General features: G+C 51.1%; 1 protein-coding gene across 5 annotated transcripts in view; it reads left to right on the forward strand.

Moving 5' to 3' along the window:
• Nucleotides 1–1,119: 1,119 nt before the first annotated feature.
• Nucleotides 1,120–17,107, forward strand: part of NEK6 (NIMA related kinase 6) — a 45,012-nt gene continuing 29,024 nt past the window's right edge. For 2 of the 5 annotated variants that reach the window (XM_071574411.1, XM_071574412.1), the window contains exon 1: nucleotides 1,796–1,949. The gene's annotated coding sequence lies outside the window, so the exon portion shown is untranslated. Of the gene's footprint in view, nucleotides 1,253–1,795; nucleotides 1,950–12,821; nucleotides 12,889–17,107 lie in introns of those variants that run through there. The other 3 variants (XM_071574413.1, XM_071574414.1, XM_071574415.1) reach the window with 3 other exon arrangements.

The following is a 17,107-nucleotide window of genomic DNA, read 5'->3' on the forward strand; positions in this document are numbered from 1 at the left end:
TGCTTTAAAACCAGGTGGCCTCTCAGTTTCCATCTGTTGTGTCTATTGCTGTGTCTCTAGTGAGAAGCATTGCAGAGCTGTGCAGGCATCTGCACCCCGGGGAGGAACTGTGCGATCAGAAAGCGAATCCACTTCTACACTGCCTTGACTGGGGGGCGGGTCAGAATCTCGAGCCCCCAGACCTTGTTCTTTTTCATCCAAACTGATTTTCTATTAGCTTGGTATTAACAGCTGTACAACAAAAGCAAAAGCGAGCAACATTTCCAGAAGAAACAGTTGCAATCTTCCCAAAGCACCTGAGTGTCCCCCAGTTTCTGGTCTCTGGAGGCGGCACTGCTTTAGCAGGGATGTTTCCCCAAAAGTAGGAATTGCGATGCATAAAAGCCATTTAAGCAAAGACCTGCCGTGGTGTTTCAGGTTCTGCAAAACACAGAATTACTGTGGAGCTTGAAGTACTGCGTGGAGTTTGCTGGAAAAAGTGACTTATTGGGACCGAACTGTCTCGGCGGCGGGTTCCCCGCAGCGCTGCTGTGGGCGTGGGGGATGCTGCGAGTGGGGAGCGGGGGCACAGCTGCCCACCCCGCGGGCACTGCCCTGGAGCTGCTCCCGGGAACGCACCCAGCCCGTGCTGCGGGAGGGGCGGCACTGCGGGCCACTGTCCCCTCCGGACAGCTGCGACACACCTGGAGGGGTCTGGGAACACGGACAGGCCAAGGCGTGCGACCCACGGGATGGAACCGCAGCCCCATCCCAAGGACGGGGCTCTCTGTGCGGCTCCGTCCCGGGCGCCTGGAGTTATCCCAGGGAACAGCCTTCCCATCCCTGCTGGGATCGGCTCCACGCTCACCGCTTGGGGCCCTTCAGCTCGTCTGGCTCAGAGGATTGATTGAAAAAAAAAGCCTTAGAAAACATTATGTTTAACTAGCACAGGGCTGGTGGAAGTGGTTTCAGAGGCAGAGGTGCGTTCACTGGCACAGCGTGTTTGGTCCCTGAGCTGTGCCAGCGCTGGAGTTTGGGCTGTGCCAGCGCTGGAGTTTGGGCTGTGCCAGCGCTGGAGTTTGGGGTGTGCCAGCGCTGGAGTTTGAGCTGTGCCAGAGCTGGAGTTTGAGCTGTGCCAGAGCTGGGAGTTTCCCCCGTTCCAGCGACATCCCGCCTAAGTCCAACAGAGCCAACCGCAGCTGACAGAGGGGATCGGACCGCGCTGCCCCCGCCCGTTCGTTCCGCCTGCGCTCACTGTCAGGTTCACTGTCAGGTTCGCGTTCGCTTCTAAGGAAAACCTGTTGAGTTTCAAACTCGATCTCTGCTCTCCCCGCGTCCCAGCCCTGCAGCTGCAGAGCACAGCGGTGCGGGGGGCTCGGTGCGGGGGGCTCGGTGCGGGGCCGTGCCTCGCTCGGGCGGTGGCCGCGCCGCGAAGGGGCCGCGCGGCTCCGGCGGGGGCGGATCGCGGGCGGGGAGGGCGGCGGGGCTGGCGAGCCCCCAAGTCACCCCGCAGGCCCGAGACACCCGAGCCTCCCCCGAGCCTTCCGGAGCCCCCCGAGGCTCCCGATTCCCCCGATACCTTCCGATCCCCTCGATATCCCCCGATCCCCCCGATTCCCCCGACCCCCCCGATACCTCTCGATCCCCCCGATCCCTCCCGATCCCCCCCGAACCCCCCGATCCCCCCGGCCCGGGGCGCGCTCCAGGTGCGGGGGCGGCAGGTGTGGCCGAGCGCGCACGCGCCGCCCCCCGCGCGCGCTCCCGTTCCCGGCCTGCGTGGCAGCGGCGGCGGCGGCGCGCGCGCCCGAGCGGGAGGGGGGCGGGCGAGGGCGCGTGCGCGGGAGCGCGGGGCGGGCGCGCGCGCGGAGAAGTTGCGTGCGGGACGCGGCGCCGCTCGGTCCGTCCTGCGGGGCTGCCGCGCCCCCGGGAGAGCTGCGGGGTCACCCCGCGGGGCAGCTGCGGGGCCGCAGGTGAGTGCGGGGCCGCGGGACGGGACGGGGCTGTGCCCGCTGCGGGCCCTCCGGGCAGCCCCGACCGGGCCGGGCCGGGCCGCGGGGCCGAGCGGGGGGTGGCGTGGGCACGGCGCGGGGGTCGGGGCCGAGGGAGCCGTGCGGGGCTGAGGGGGCCGGGCCGCGGGGCTGCGGGAGCGGGAAGGGCCGGCAGTGTCCCGGCGCGAGGGGCCGGCCCCGCTCCCTCTCGGGCCGGGGCTGAGCCGGCCCTGCGGCTCGGGCGGAACGGGACGGGAGCGCCGCTCGGACACGGGCCGGGTCGGCTCGGGGCCTTTGAGGGGTTTGTTCCCTCCCGGCAGCTCCGAGACGTGCCCGCAGCCCCCGCAGCTCCCCGTGTCGCCGGCCGTGCCCCCCGTGTCGCCGGCCGTGCCCGCCGGTGTTGCTGGTCGTGCCCCCCGTGTCGCCGGCCGTGCCCCCCGTGTCGCCGGCCGTGCCCCCCGTGTCGCCGGCCGTGCCCGCCGGTGTTGCTGGTCGTGCCCCCCGTGTCGCCGGCCGCGGTCCCCGGCCCTGGCCGGGGGGTGGGAAGCCCGAGGTGACCCCGGCGATGCAGCGATCGCACACGCGGCTCTGCAGAGAGCACATGTTGGAGCTGAGCTGTGAAATACCAGCTTTCCCCCCCAACACGTTCCTCCCTCCAAAGTGTGATTTGTGCTTGTTTAGAATAACGGTGGATCTCCGAGCCCATCTGGTTGTCTGCCTGTTCGCACACATGGAGTATCTGCCTGTGCCGATTGCCTATGGCGGTATTGCAGGAGAAGTAGTTTGGTAGGAAATATTGTAGCAATTACAAGTCCAGTGATGCAAGTTCCTGACACATTGTGACTGTCTCGCTGTCAGTGCTGTGTCTCCTTTTAAAGTTCATTTTCTGTGAATCACTGTAAGTAACCGTTTAACTTGTGCAGCATTTCTACAGCTTTAGCATTTGAGACATCTCTTGACATTGCGTCAAACTCTTTCCACTGTTATTTTTTTCCTGTCGACGTTTTTTGTGACAGTCATATTCTGTTAAGCAACAAAAAAAAGAAGGAACTCCTTATAGATAAGGGGGATGCTGCCCCTGTTTCTTCTGGCTCTGAGCCTTAGAGACCTACAAAAGATGGGGCTGTGAGGAACTTTTATTCTGATGGCAAAAGAGCATCTTCTGTGGGAAGGTGAGATGTCTACAGAGAGTGAGTGACTGCTGTCACCCCAAAGGAGCTGTCAGAGCAGCACCAACCTTTTGCTTTCTTAACACCTGTGATGTATAAAATGCTTCTTCTTGTTTGGTTTTCCCCTCCCTCCTCTGGAATTCTGTTTCTTGACAAATAGGTGTTTTATGACAGAGAACAGACATAATTGGAATGTGAGTTTTAATGTACCTTTTCAAGTTCTTCAGTGTTCATTTTGTTGGGAGAAAAGCAGGTGAAGATGAATAGCTTGGACTCCAAGCCCATACTGGGAAACAGGTTTTTGGGTTGCACTTGCCTTCTGTGATCCTGCCTGAAAAGTTTCGTGTCAATCTGTAACACTGAATGTACACTGAAAATATTGAGCCTGCACTGGCTTTTCTCAGTAATGGAGTCTGTCCTGAACCAAACAGTGACAGATGCTGAGATTTCTCCTGCCCTGTGTGTTTGGGCTTTATTCACTCCTACCTGTTGGTCTGAAGGCCTCTGCAATGGCTTGGAAGAGTTTTTTTGCACACTGTTGTTTACTTGGAGTAGAAAATGCTCCCCATATTTTTGTTTGTATAGGGATAGGAGCCAGAAATACCAGTGTGGGGTTTCCTCCTGCTCTGCCCTCTTGGCTGTAAAATGGGGGGGTTACCAACAAGTCCCCCTCCTGTGCACCTGCAGCTTTCTAGATGTGGGAGAGACTAATTAGTGGACAGATTTTAACATCTTTTCCTCCAAATATGTTTAACCTCAAGGCTATGACAAGTGTATGACAACACCCAAGCTGGCAGTGCAGGGCAGCCCCTGTGACTGCAGAGCCAACAGTCGGGGCAGGCAGGAGAAAACAAATGTGTCCTGTCCAAATTCAAAGCAAGAAGAGGGACTGTGGCTGAAGGAGCAGGGAAGTACTTGGAGGAAGATTTCAAAAATGAAATGGCAGAAGTGGCAATCAGGGAGACCTCTGAGGCATGGAGGGCTTTTGCTCTGTCCTGAGGGAAAGCCTGCTTGGGATCCAGCCCTCAGAGAAAAGGAATTGTGCTTTAGTTTTTGTCATTCTGATTTGTTTTTCTTAGATGTTCTTCTTACAAAAAAGGTTGTTTGTGGTGATCTCCAGTAAATGAGAATAGTCAGTGCATGCAAATTCATTTTCGAAGTTGTGCTCATCTTCCCCATGTGTTTCTAATGGCAACTTCCACAGTTTGACTGCAACTCAGCACTCGCATGGGCAGCCAGTGCTTAGGATGCTCTGCAGGGTTTGAGCACAGAGCTGTGATTAGGGGAGTGCAGGGCAGCCACTGTGCCTGTGCCACACTCCTGCACTTGTGTTGCAAACTCACTGAACCAGTCTGGTTTACCTTTGTGGGAACACGGTGACTAACTCAGTGTGCACCTCTCTGGGTGCTTGACGGGGCTGTTAGTAGGAAATTATGGGATGTAGGTTGTCATACCCAGTGTAAATGCAAGATGCAAGAAAACAATTTGTAATATTGAAAGCACAGACGAGATGTTCATGCAGCTGAATGGCCTTGATAGCACCCTGAGAATGTGTCATGTGGCAAGCAAAGGGTGACCCACTGTGTGCTGGGCTGCAGGACAGGCAGGGCAGGGGAGGCTCCTGGGCTGGACAGGACAGCTTTTCCCAGCACAAAACCATGTGGGAGTTAAAGGTTGTCTGACAGGGGCAGAATGAGCACTTTGTCCTGTTAAAGGCAGAGGCCTCGAAAATAGTTCTGTCACTGAATGCTGTTTGTGCCCTGCTCATTGTACTCCCCCTGCCCTTGGAAAGCTCTCAGTGCCAGCACATGCCAGTGCTCAGCAGGGTCGGGGGGGTTTCCATGGGGGGTGTGGAGTGCCCAGGGAGGTCTGTGGGGTTTGTGTGAGGCTGAGCCCAGCACAGCAGGGAGAGCTGGTGTGGTGGGCAGTGCCAGGGGGGCTGAGCTGGCCTGGCACAGCACAGCAGGGAGAGCTGCTGTGGTGGGCAGTGCCAGGGGAGCTGAGCTGGTCTGGCACAGCAGGGAGAGCTGGTGTGGTGGGCAGTGCCAGGGGAGCTGAGCTGGTCTGGCACAGCAGGGAGAGCTGGTGTGGTGGGCAGTGCCAGGGGGGCTGCTGTGGTGGGCAGTGCCAAGGGAGCTGAGCTGGTCTGGCACAGCAGGGAGAGCTGGTGTGGTGGGCAGTGCCAGGGGAGCTGCTGTGGTGGGCAGTGCCAAGGGAGCTGAGCTGGTCTGGCACAGCAGGGAGAGCTGGTGTGGTGGGCAGTGCCAGGGGAGCTGAGCTGGCCTGGCACACTTGGTGCTCCCAGGATGGAAGGTTTCCCTTGTGCTCCCTGTGCCCAGACTGGCATTCCAGATCCTGGGAGCTGGCCCAGCTGAGTGAATTATAAAACCAAGGAACCAAACAAAGTTTTATTTATGAGAGTTGAACCCCTTGACTGCAGGTGGCTGCTGGAAGAGCAGTTTGTGCGTTCTGAGCTGTGTCTCTGTGTTTCCCAGAGGGGACTGGCACAGGAGGGGGCAGATTTGCTGCAGGGCAGGGGTGGGAGGTGTGCTGGGGAAACGGGCTGGGCCCTTCCCCGGGTGTTCCCCAGGCACAGGGAGTCTTGGCTGCAGAGCACGTTGGATGTGCTGGGAGGGAACGGGTCTCTTCCACTGCTGAATCCCGTGTTTCACTGGAGAGCTGTGTCTCCAGAGATAAAGGGAGGGAAAAGTTGTCTCTGTGAGGTGGAAGAGGAGGGTGTTCAAACTGAGAGGTGATGTTGGTATTTTTCTTCCTGAAGAAAAAACCCCCAGAAGCCAAAACATTTGCATGCAGAATCCAGATTTAGGTCTGACTTTAAAGTCCCAGCAGGGTTTTTTCCCAGCACACTGGAATTGCTGCCCTTTGTCTAAATTACATAGAAAATGAAGGTGTATGAAACCCTTTTTGAAAAATGTTCCTTGCAGGACTGGGGGCTGTGTGGGGGTGTGTTTGTACAGCCAGGCTGGGAGCTCCTGTCTTTAGTTGGCTGAAATGCAGGACAAGGAGGTTCTCTGTGACCAAGTGGCTGTTCCAGAGCTTGTGAGTGAAGTTTTGTTTAAAAACAGAAAAGCACAAGGAGTTATTTTTAATAGTGGATTGACTGCAGAAGTCTGTAACACTGTCAGATCTTTTTATGGGTAGATGGGTCTTTGTCTATCTTGACTTGTTTTTTATATGCATGTTGGATTGGATCAGGATTGCTTCAAGTTCTAACCTGTGCTAAGTATTTCAGCATCTGGACTCGCTGTATGAACTGTTGCTGTCTAGGCATGAGAAGTCTCCTGGGTTGTTTTATAACATTTTAAAATATGTCAGGAAGAAGTTGTATTTTTTATTCAATTAAAACAGTATCTGTGACTTGGCTCATCACATGGCATGATGCAATAAATTGCAAATAGTTTTACAGTGTCAGTGCAATTAAAGAAATTATATTTCTAAATTGTTTACTTCAGCTTGGTGCTACTTTAAGTGTCTGCTCTCAGAGATTCCAGGCAGTGAACAGCTGTCTGTCACAGATGGGAGAGGAAAAAAACCTTCCCCGTAGCTTCTTACTCCTAAAAAGGTTCCCATGTAAATCCAGGAGTAATGTAATACAGCCTTTTAGTCAAATTTGAGTTTCCTGTTACACGTTTAAGTGAAGCGACAGCAGAGTCTATTTGAAACCAAATGGTGCAAGTGAATGCGACTCGAGGAATTCCAGACTCCAAAGCATTCTTGAAACCTCTCAGATGCTTGTTGAGCACTCAGAATGCATTATTTATTGCAGCTCAAAAAAAAAGGCAAGCCGTGCAGGTAGTTCCTGACTTGTGTTGTGTCTGCTGAGTTTTGGGAGGATCAGGGGGTGGTGTCTGTGCTGTGCTTGAACTGTTTTACCCAAGGAACTCGGGTAGTTTAGAAACTATCAAGGAAACAAGCAGCAAATGCACATTTTTAAACGAGTCCAGGTGCAATGAAGTCTGAAAAAGAGCAGGTTTGGGGCTGAATGTTTTGTGCTGAGATCTCAGTGTGGCAGGAATGGAGCTTGTGCACAGAACTGCACAAAGTTAAGTCTGAGACTGGGAATGGGGTGTTTTATTGCTCTGTGATCTAATTCACCGTGGCAATTAGAAAACTTATTAAGATAGTTATGACATGTCTGATCACAAGGTGCAGAAGGTGCTAAGATGGTTCTGTTTCAGTGCAGCAGTTACTGCTTCTTCTGGCATCAGCTTTTCTGCTTATGGTGATGGCCTTTCTGTCTTTTTTTTGTAGCCCCTCTGGACTAATAACAGGCATTTTACAGTCCCCAGGCACTTCTTAAGTTTTTGTGCTTATTTGCTTTGGGTAACTTTGTTCTCCAGCTCTGGACTCCAACCTTTGTATTGTGCTGAATCAAAGGAGGTGTCAGCCCATCCCTGCCCTTGGACAGGCCTTGGGCTCCAGCCCAGACAGATCAATGCATTTGCTTTTTAGCAAGGCAGTTTATTTGCTCATTTTATCTGAGTATTGACTGCTCTGGGGGCAGTGGGAGCTGCTGTGCTGTCTGTGTGGGGCTGGCAGGTGCAGAGCCCTGTGCTCAGCTCACCAGGCTCTGTGGGGCTGCACCCTGGATGGTGCATTATATCTCAATGTAAAGTGTAATGGGCTTTTTTACTAACTCAGCAGCTGGAGGGATTGTTTGGTACCATCAGTTGGAAATTTTGTTGAAATGCTGGTTTTCCCAAGTGAAAAGGTGCTGCTGATGCTGTTCCAGAAAGCCCTTTGGAAATGAACCTTCTGGTTGGAGGGACAGGCCATTCCTGAGCCCGTGTGGGCAGGGGCAGGAAGGAGCTGGGAGTGTGTGAGCCCAAATCTCTCCCAAACTCCTGCACTGAGGGAACCAGGGGTGATAAATCCGAGTGTGGCACTGCCAGAGAAAAGGGCAGAGCTCCCCTCTGGGCAGAGGGTGCTGAGCTGTGCCCACCAGGCAGGGCAGTCAGCAGCAGCCCCACACAGCACAGGGGCTGCCCTGAGGAGGGCTCAGTGCCCCATTGCAGTGCATCATCCCACCTTTGGCCCCCCAACCCGTGGGGGTTGGTGTGGGGGGAGTCCCCAGGGTGGGCTGTGCTGCCCCTCTGGGCAGGCTGCTGCTGTCCTGCTGCCCCTCCACCTGCTGTGTCCCAGGGAATCGGGGTCTGCTGCCCTGCTGGGGGGCACTGCCGGGGCAGAGCTGGCCCCGGAGGGCAGTGACCCTGGCCCAGCCCGGCCTGCTGGCAGAGCAGGTGTTGCTCCACACCCCGGGAGGATTTGCAAGTCTCTCATTTTGCAGAGCTCAGTGCCAGCTCCTGTTCTCGGGTTGCTTTTGTCGCTCGGGCTTTGGGAACCCCCTTGCCTGGGGGTGGGAAGTGCCCTCCAGCTGCTGCAGACTCGGGGTGTGCCTGAGGTGGGGCTGTAAGGCCCTGCTGGCAGGACAGACGGTGCTGCTGGCTGGCACTGCTCCCTGCCAGGGCTGTGTGCCCAGAGGTGGCCCAGCCCCACTGAGGCACCTGCTCTGCTGTGCTCCCTCCCACACTGCCCTGTTCCTGCCTCCAGTGGGGCAGGACAATGCCAGCTCCATTTTTTCTTCTTTCCTCAGAGCCAACTGCCCTCTTTGACTTGGGAGAGAAACTTTTCTCTAAGCTTAGTGATTTTTAACCTGTGGAATTGGAGATGAGAATTGCTGCAGATGGTGCAATAGTTGGGGAATGCTGACCTGCAGCATGGGTTGCAACTTCACAGTAAATTCAACACAATCCTTTCAGGAATTTCAGTTTAAGTGTCTTGTCCTGTTCTTAACCTCATGGGCACTTGTTGCTGCTGTCCTGGAAAGGTTGAGGGTTTTCTCCTTGTTGGAACATTTTGTTTGCTGCACAGAAACACTCTGAGTGTCAAGCCTGTCTTGGAGGGTTTGGGGTGGCTCTGGTTCCCGGGGCATATGTGTGGCATTGCAGTGCCAAGGGCAGGGACTCAGGGTACAATAGTTATCAGATGTGAGCACAGACATTCCTTCCTCTTTCAGTCATGGAGGTTCCGCTTCATTCTTTGTGCTGTTGGTGTTTCACCAGCTCTTCTGTCAGAATTGTGAAAAAACGAGTCTCAAAAGTGTAAAGCTGGAACAAAAAACCCCAAGCAACCTTCAAAAGGCTTTAAAATATATGAATGTATTCCAAGGAAGGAAATAAGTCACAAGTGTGTGAGTGTTACCCTTTAATCAGTTGGGAGGCCCAAGTGGTGCCTCGGAGCTGTCGGTGTGTGAGGACCCGGCGCTGCCTCTTGTGCAGTCTGTGTACACTGAGCCCAGGGCAGGCAGTAAATATTCTGGCTGTGTGTTCATAATCATTCCACTTAGAGTAAGCGCTGCTTGGGTGGGTATTACAGATCTGTTAATCTTTATGGTATTTATAGGGTAATTTTTAACTCTCTTGAGATCTTTACTTCCTTGTGGGTAAATTACTCAATTTATAACATTGTGTCAGATGTAAGAACTTTACCATCCAAGGGTAAACAGTGCTGGGATGGTTCTCTACCTGTGTTTGCTCTCAGTTCTTTGTGTGTTAAGGTATGCAATAACTTACTCTGTCACTGACTTACTGGGATTTTTCTAGTGCCCCTGGTTTGTACTTTAAAGTGGCTGTGATTACTTATTTTAGCTTTTGTACCTGACCCCTAATGCAGGGAGAGGGGCAGTTCTGCTTTGCACTTGCTCTTCCGTGTTCTTCCAACTTCCCAGGCCAGGAATGGCTGCACTGGGTTTTGCTGGACTTGAAAAATTTATTTTGAGTGGTGGTGTGCTACTCACAGGTGTTAACAAGGTGTCAGAATAGTTCCCACTGATATTATTAAACCATATTGTAGCTTATTTTGAAATGCTGCAAATATTTGTGTTTCTTTTCTGAAACAAGCTCTGTGTCTGTGCCAGGATCTGAAGGTGGGCAGGTGTCCTTGAGCTGATCTGGTCCATGGCAGATGCTCCCAGCCATGTTCTGCATAACTGCTCTTACAAACTGGTTAAGAAATTACATTTTTCTAGTCCATGGATTGCCGAAAGCTGCATTGAATTCTGGACCTCAGTGGCCAGTTTGTTCCTTCCTTTTAATGGGACCAGCACTTTAATCCCAACCCTGCCCACCGTGGCTGTGGCTCATCCTGGGCACCTGCTGGGAGCCACCCCAGGGGCTGCATTTTGGGAACACCAGAAAGGCCTTTGCCAGACTCCTGTTACTTCCTTGCTTTGGTGCTCTGCAGCCCAAGTGCCTGTTGTGGTGTTGCCCAAAGGACTGTGCAGGAGGAGTCAAACTGTGTGAGGTGCCCGAGGGTGGCCCTTGGGTGCAGGGCAGGGGCAGGGCAGGGCGAGTGCCCCGTGCTGTGTGGGGACACTGCTCAGCCTGGCCATGCCCAGGGGCAGCTGGGGGGGCACAGCACAGGGGCCTTGGCAGCACAGAGGGCCTTCCTCACTCCTCCAACTCCTGCTCTGCCAGCACAGCATTGATGTGAGGGCGATGTGGGGCTGGCAAAGATGCTGGGTGGGCAGGAGGGAAACCTTTTGTTTCCATGATAAGCTTTTGGGTTTAATAATCTGCTACTCCTGAGTCTGTGCCTCAGCACTGAAGCTTATTAGAGTAATAGAAGATTGTTACAGGGGGCAGAATACGGTGTGAAGAAATGTGATTTGTCTCTCATAACTAAATGTGCAAGCTCTGTATAATTTTCTTGAAAGGTTAATTCCCATCTTCTCTTCAGAACATTCTGTGCAGGCCTTTCTGTAGGGGAAAAAAATTGGACCCAATTTAAATAGACAAGTCTTGTGAATCCTGAAAGAATTTGGGCATTTAGCCCAGGAAAGGGAGAGTTCTCTGCAAGAACTTCATTAACCCTGTCTGTCATCAAAATAAGTAATAAAAGTAGCTCTGCAGACATTAGAAAGAACAGATCCCCTTTGTTTTACCCTGTGGCCTTGATCTGCAAGGTGCTGGTGAATCATTCCTGTGCTTTAAGGGCACCTGTGCCCATGCAGGGAGATGGAGATGGAGATGTTACATACAGGGGAACAGAAGTGAGGGATGAACTAAAGAGCTACATCAATGTTTGGGAAATTGTGCTCTTAGTTCTGGATTCTTGGGAATGTGCAGGGAGACTGCCTTTTATTTAGAAGCAATATTGATAATAGGGTCTTATTCAGCATATTTTGGGGTGAACAAACAAACTTATTTCTAATGTGGCTATTTTTGTACATAGAAAAATGTGAAATTCTTTTCCATGGGAAGAGTTCCTGCTTCCGTTTGGCTGTTCCTGCAGGATCCAGATGCTGTGCAAGCTCTTCCTGCAGTGCCAGCATCTGGTGCCTGCAGGTTTGGGGAGGGTTTGAGGAGGCAGCTTTGAAGTTGCCTTTGGATTGGGATCCCGTGGATCTTTGCACTGGCTGGGCCACACAGCTCTCAGCACCATTTCCTCTTCCTTCACACATGGGAAATGGAAACGCTTCAAGCTGCTGCTCTGATGTGTGGAACTGGGGTGAATATATATCTGTATCTTGCTGCATTCCTTTTCCTTGGATTTGAAACAGCTCTGGTGGCTGTTAAAGACCCAAGTTAAGGGGTGTGGAGAGAAGCTGTGTGGACAGAGCTGGTTACAGCAGCTTTCATGGGGTTTGAACCCACCTGACACGGGCTTGTCTTGTCCTTTGAGCTGCCTGAGCTTTCCTTAAGCACTGGAGAAGTTACAGCAATATTTCAGCATTATCTTTGTGAGGTTTGCTTAATATTTCTTGAGTGCTTGGAAGTGTGCTAATTAGAAGGTATTTATCAGAGCTAAGTGGTGGTGTTCTCAATCACATATGTATATAAATGTTTATAGAAGACTTTGTTAGGGTTTAAGGTCGTGTGTTTAACGTTAAAGTTTCTGAGAACAGGCTGGGTGAGCAGAGCCCACATTTGGGGTTTGGGGCTGTAACAGCAGAGCTTATTTCAATTTCTTTTTATACTTTGGCTGTTACTTGTAGTTTTCTCTTAGTGGCTTAAGATGGTGTGTTTGCCTGTGCTGCTGCCTGGGCGGGAGGTCCCTGAAGGTGTCGGAGAGGATCGGGCTGTGGAAGTGCTTTGGAGTCTCAGTTGTGTCTGCCAGAAACTTATTTTAGGTATTGGCTTAAACTGAGGGGTTTCACCAGAGCTTGGGAACAGCCAGTCTGCCCCCCTGCCTGGGGTTTGGCTCCTCTTCTCCCGAGGTTCTCGGGTGCTGGTGGGGAGTGGGGCCGTTCCACAGGCAGGCTGGCACCTCTCCCTGTGCCAGCCTGGAATGCAGCTGCCAGCTCTGTGCAGTGAGTGTGTCAGAGCTGCACGGGGTGGGACTTATTTCAGTTATGATTTAATGATGTGGAAATGTCTGGCAGTTTCTGTGAACATTTACGTTGTGAATACATTTCCAGGCTATATTTAATCTTTCCTTCATCAGAAACGAATGAATTCCCAGGAGAATAACAGAAATGTTCCTAAATAATTTGGCTTCATGTTGGCAAGCCTTACTGCGTTATGAATTAAAAGGTGAGCATGTTGTTGCATGCTTGGTAAGCAATACAGTGAAATTCCAGGTAGATTTGGTGTGTGTTTATTTTTACCACGTGTTCCATTAGCAGCAGTGTGGCCTGAGAGCTCTGCCTGCAATGGGTCAGAGGCTGGAAAAATGAATACAGTGAATCTTTTGCAGGGCTCAAAACTGCAACTGGGAGAATATAAATTAAGGTATGTTGGCTTCTTTATCTGAAACGTCTGTAAGCAAAACTAGTTGGGGAAAAATGCAGCCTGCTGTTTCTGTGCCCTGGTCATCACAGGATCATGTCCCTCTGAAGGAACTGTTTGCACTTTAAATGCTGCTGTCCCTCCTCCTTTGGGATGTGAATAAGGTTCTGATGTTTGTTTCTTACACAAACATCACACGTAAATATTTACCTGGGAGGTTGCACTAGGAAATTCTGTGCAGTGAAATAAAGGGCAGGAATAGTCCCACTGATTATTTCGTCATAAATGTAAATCTCCAAGTACTCCTGGCACTGATCCTGGGGCTGTTTAATGGGAGCCCTCGGAAACCTTCCCTTGTAAAGGATGGATTGAGCTGCAGAGCATCTGAAGTGTGTTCAGAAGACTCAAAAAACAATCATGTCTAGATTTGGGACCCAGCTGAGGGGAGCTGATACTACAACAGAAAAAAAGCATCCAACCCTTAACTCAGATTTAACTAAAACCATAATTTTTTTTGGTTTTACAGCAAATCACCTCCTTCCTGGTGGGTGCTGAGAAATGGGCATTTGAAATGTTCCCAAAAAAGTATTGTATGAACTCAAGTAGCATCTTCAGCCACAGTGACAGAGCTGAGGAGAGGAGGATACAGGGCCACACCTTGCCTTTTTCAGGACATTTTACTAGGGGCTTTTTTCCCCAGACTAGAAGACAGAGTATTAGAAATGATAATCTTGCTTGTTTAGAGTGGGGATATGGGCTTGAGCTGGGTGCAGGGAGTGATTTGAACAGAGTGGGAAGTCTGACAGAGCCAGTTAATCATTGGCAGGAAGCATTTGTTTTATTGACATCCACACTGAGATGGCTCCGAATGGCTCTAAATAGTTGACTTAATGTCATTTTGCTTCTAGGTATGGAACAGGGAATTACAGTGTCTGTCACAGCATTTGTTTAATGAATATCAGTTGTTGACATGGTATGAAAAAGCTCTAGGGCTCTTCAGCCCTTTCACTGCAGTGGAATTGCTCCGTTGGTGCCTTTGGGGTCTCTGGGAAGCCCTTCCCTTCCTGGCTGGGGAAAATCTGTTTGCACAAAGCTGTGCCAGGGACCCCCTGCCCCACTCTGGGGGTAATTCCAGCCCTCCCGCAGTGGGAGTGGCACTGAGACCCTGTTCTGGCCAGGGGGCACTTTGTTACAAACCTCCTCATGCCTTTCAGGGTTCTGAACTGCAGGTGCAATTCCCCGAGGGTGGGACTTGGGGCCTGCACTGGGGTCGGGCAGGAGCTACTGGGAAGTTTGGAACTGAAATACATAAATATATTTTTGTGTTATTTCTTGTTCTGAGGTCAGCTCCACAGTTTGAATATTTGTAGGTTCTATTAATAAGAGTTATTTAGGGCTGATGAGGATATTCATCTGAAATTTTTCAAAATATCCATCTGTTAAATAGAACTTGAGTAAAGGTTGAGTTAAAAAGCCCAGCTGGGGTCCTTAGTACTTAAAAATACTGATGAAGAAAATTTTACTTTAACTCACAGCTACTGTCTGGGTGTTTGGGGACTGTTGCTTTTATTGCTCTTTAGTACTCAGGGTCTGCCTTTTAAATCTTCCCTGGTCCGAAAGGTTGGTGAGTTGATTTCTGCCAGTCTTCATTTGCCCTTTAGAGTTTGCCAGAGGGCCTGAGTAAAGTTGGGCTGTAATAATATATAATAGTGAGATAATATAAAGCAGCACACATTATGGACTATGTATAAAATATAGTCTATAATATAAAATGATGTAACTAGATAATATAAAGTTGGTCACGGAAGGCGTTACTAAATCTGACAAAGTTGTGTGACTGGTGACCTTGTACATCAGTTTCAGTGTTAGTTCCCACTTCAGACACTTTGTGCATTCCAGGCTTTGCAGGTGGAACTCACACTGTGTAATGTTTGTGTGTGTGAACACAGATACAGCCTCATCTTGATTCTAAGCCTAAAATTCTGAAACTACTGGTGATTTATCTGCACTCTGTTTAACAGTTTGTGCTCTTAATTAACTGCTGAGCACTTTTTTACTGATTTGTATTCTTTAACTCTATTTAAATTCTTCATATGTATTTATATAAATAAAAATTCTAACTGTGCTCTCTCTGTGTTCTCTCCTGTCTGAAGCATTTCAGTGCCATTCCTCATGTGGTTGCCTTTAACATTCATATTCTTCTTCTCTCAGTGTTGGCAGGTGTGTATTTCACATTAGCATGAGGGGTTTTTGGATGTTAGACTGCTATTTGCTTATGGTAATTTCCAGTCATCATGAGGTGACTGTTGAGAGAGATGAGCAGAGAGGGAAAAAATTGTCAGGCGTTTACAGTAAATAGTCCCTGCTTTTGGAAACGCTGTCAGAAGTTTAATTGTTGGGTTCAAGGAAGTTTGTCATGTGCCAGACAGAACCAGTCTGCTGTAATGAAGGGGTGGTGCACTCCACCAGCAAAAAGGGAGAGTGAGAAACCAGGGGCTGCTCAGGATCTCCTGTCACCTTGCACTGCAGAAGGATCGGGGTAGGCTTTGTAACCCAGCCTGTAATTAGGTTTTGCATGGAAGAATATATCACTGTGCCTGCTTTGCCAGAGCTCTTCAGTGTGATGGATGAGATTTAAAGGTTGATCTGACTAAATTGCACTGAGAATACTAACGACAAAGATATTTCTGTTGTGAACTATTCCTACCAGACATCAGAGCCGTGACAGAAACGGTGTAAGATAATGGACAATAAAAGTCACTGGGAAATAATACCCTCCTAGGACTGGGCTGCTTTCCCCACAGCACGTCCCCTGAACCACAGTGAGACGTAAGCATGAGCCAAGATCATCATTTAAATATATAGGTGATCTCACAGAGTGTCCTGGCAGATTTATTTTATGAGCAGGGAAGAGGAAGGAAGAGTTCCTGGTGTGGCTGTTTATTTTGCAGAGCACTTTGCTCTGCTCCAGCCTTTGGGAGCTGCAGTGGCAGCACCTGCTGGCCCTGGGGAGGGCAGGCAGCCCAGGCTTCCACGGGCAGCACAGCCCACCTGGGAGCTCCTGGGCTGCACTGCTGGGCTTTAGTCCCTGGTGATGCTGTGTATACACTGTAAGATGGAAATTTGTGCAGATGTTTAACTAATGAACTTGACTGTGTTTAAATAACTCACGGATTTCTGGAACTACACAGGACTTGCTGTGCTGGTTTGGTTTGGTTTGTTTTACACAAGGTACCCAAACAGAGCAGCTTGGCTGCCCCTCTCAGTCCCCATGTAGAAGGATGTAGGAACTGCGTGGGAAAGCACATCCAAGTGTGGCTGTGTGTGTGGGCACAGCAGAGCTGGGCACTGGGCACACGGAGCAGCTGGCGTGTCTTGCAGGAGGTGAAAAGTGCTGGTGCGGGGAGCGGTTGTAACACTGAGCACAAACTGCTGCCTTGGCGCCTGCTCGAGAGGTGCACGGGCCTGTCATGTTGATTATACATCTGGGAGCAAATCCTTTGGCCTGCAGTGCAGTCGGAGGCATCCCGAGACACACGGTGATACCCAGCCAGGCTGGGCACAGCTGTTCTGCCGACGAGCCGCACTCGGGGCACTGGGGCAGCTGAGACTGGATGCCAAGATGCTGATGAGGTTCTGCTCCTTAATGAGTGCCTCGTAACTAATGATCCTGGCCTGTGCTCCTGAGTGCCCTGGGCTGTTGTGCCCTGAGAATCCCACCTGTCAGGTACCCGCAGTGGGGGTTGTGTTTTGCTCTCTGCTGATGGGGCGTCAGATGGACGGGATGGGGTGTAAGGGGCACTCGGTACCCAGAGAGGAGCTGCAGCTTGGGATGTGGCAGGGCAGCACGAGAGGGGTTTGTTTGCCTTGGCTTTGGAAAAACTCCAGGTTACCTGGGAGTGCTGCCACTGACTGCAGTAACAACTGCACAGCAGAAGGGTGGCAGTAGTTTGAGAGAAGCTGCTGCTCCTCCCATATGGGCTTTGGTCGTATTTCCCATGATGATGGTGATGATCCTGTTCTTTCATTCACTTTCTGGAAAAATATATGATGCTTCATGCAATTTAAAATTTTTTAGTTTACAGTCATGGTCAAGAGAGTCTGAAAAATGTTTGACACTGCAGAGCTCCATAGGAACTTCAGAACCAGGAATGAAAGAGCCTGTCAGTGGAGAAGGCAAAGCGCAGAGCGAGGGTGATGTGAAGCCAAGATGTGCCAGAGT

Source organism: Pithys albifrons, chromosome 20 (genome assembly GCF_047495875.1).
Source record: "Pithys albifrons albifrons isolate INPA30051 chromosome 20, PitAlb_v1, whole genome shotgun sequence".
In the NCBI taxonomy this organism is placed as follows: Eukaryota; Metazoa; Chordata; class Aves; order Passeriformes; family Thamnophilidae; genus Pithys; species Pithys albifrons.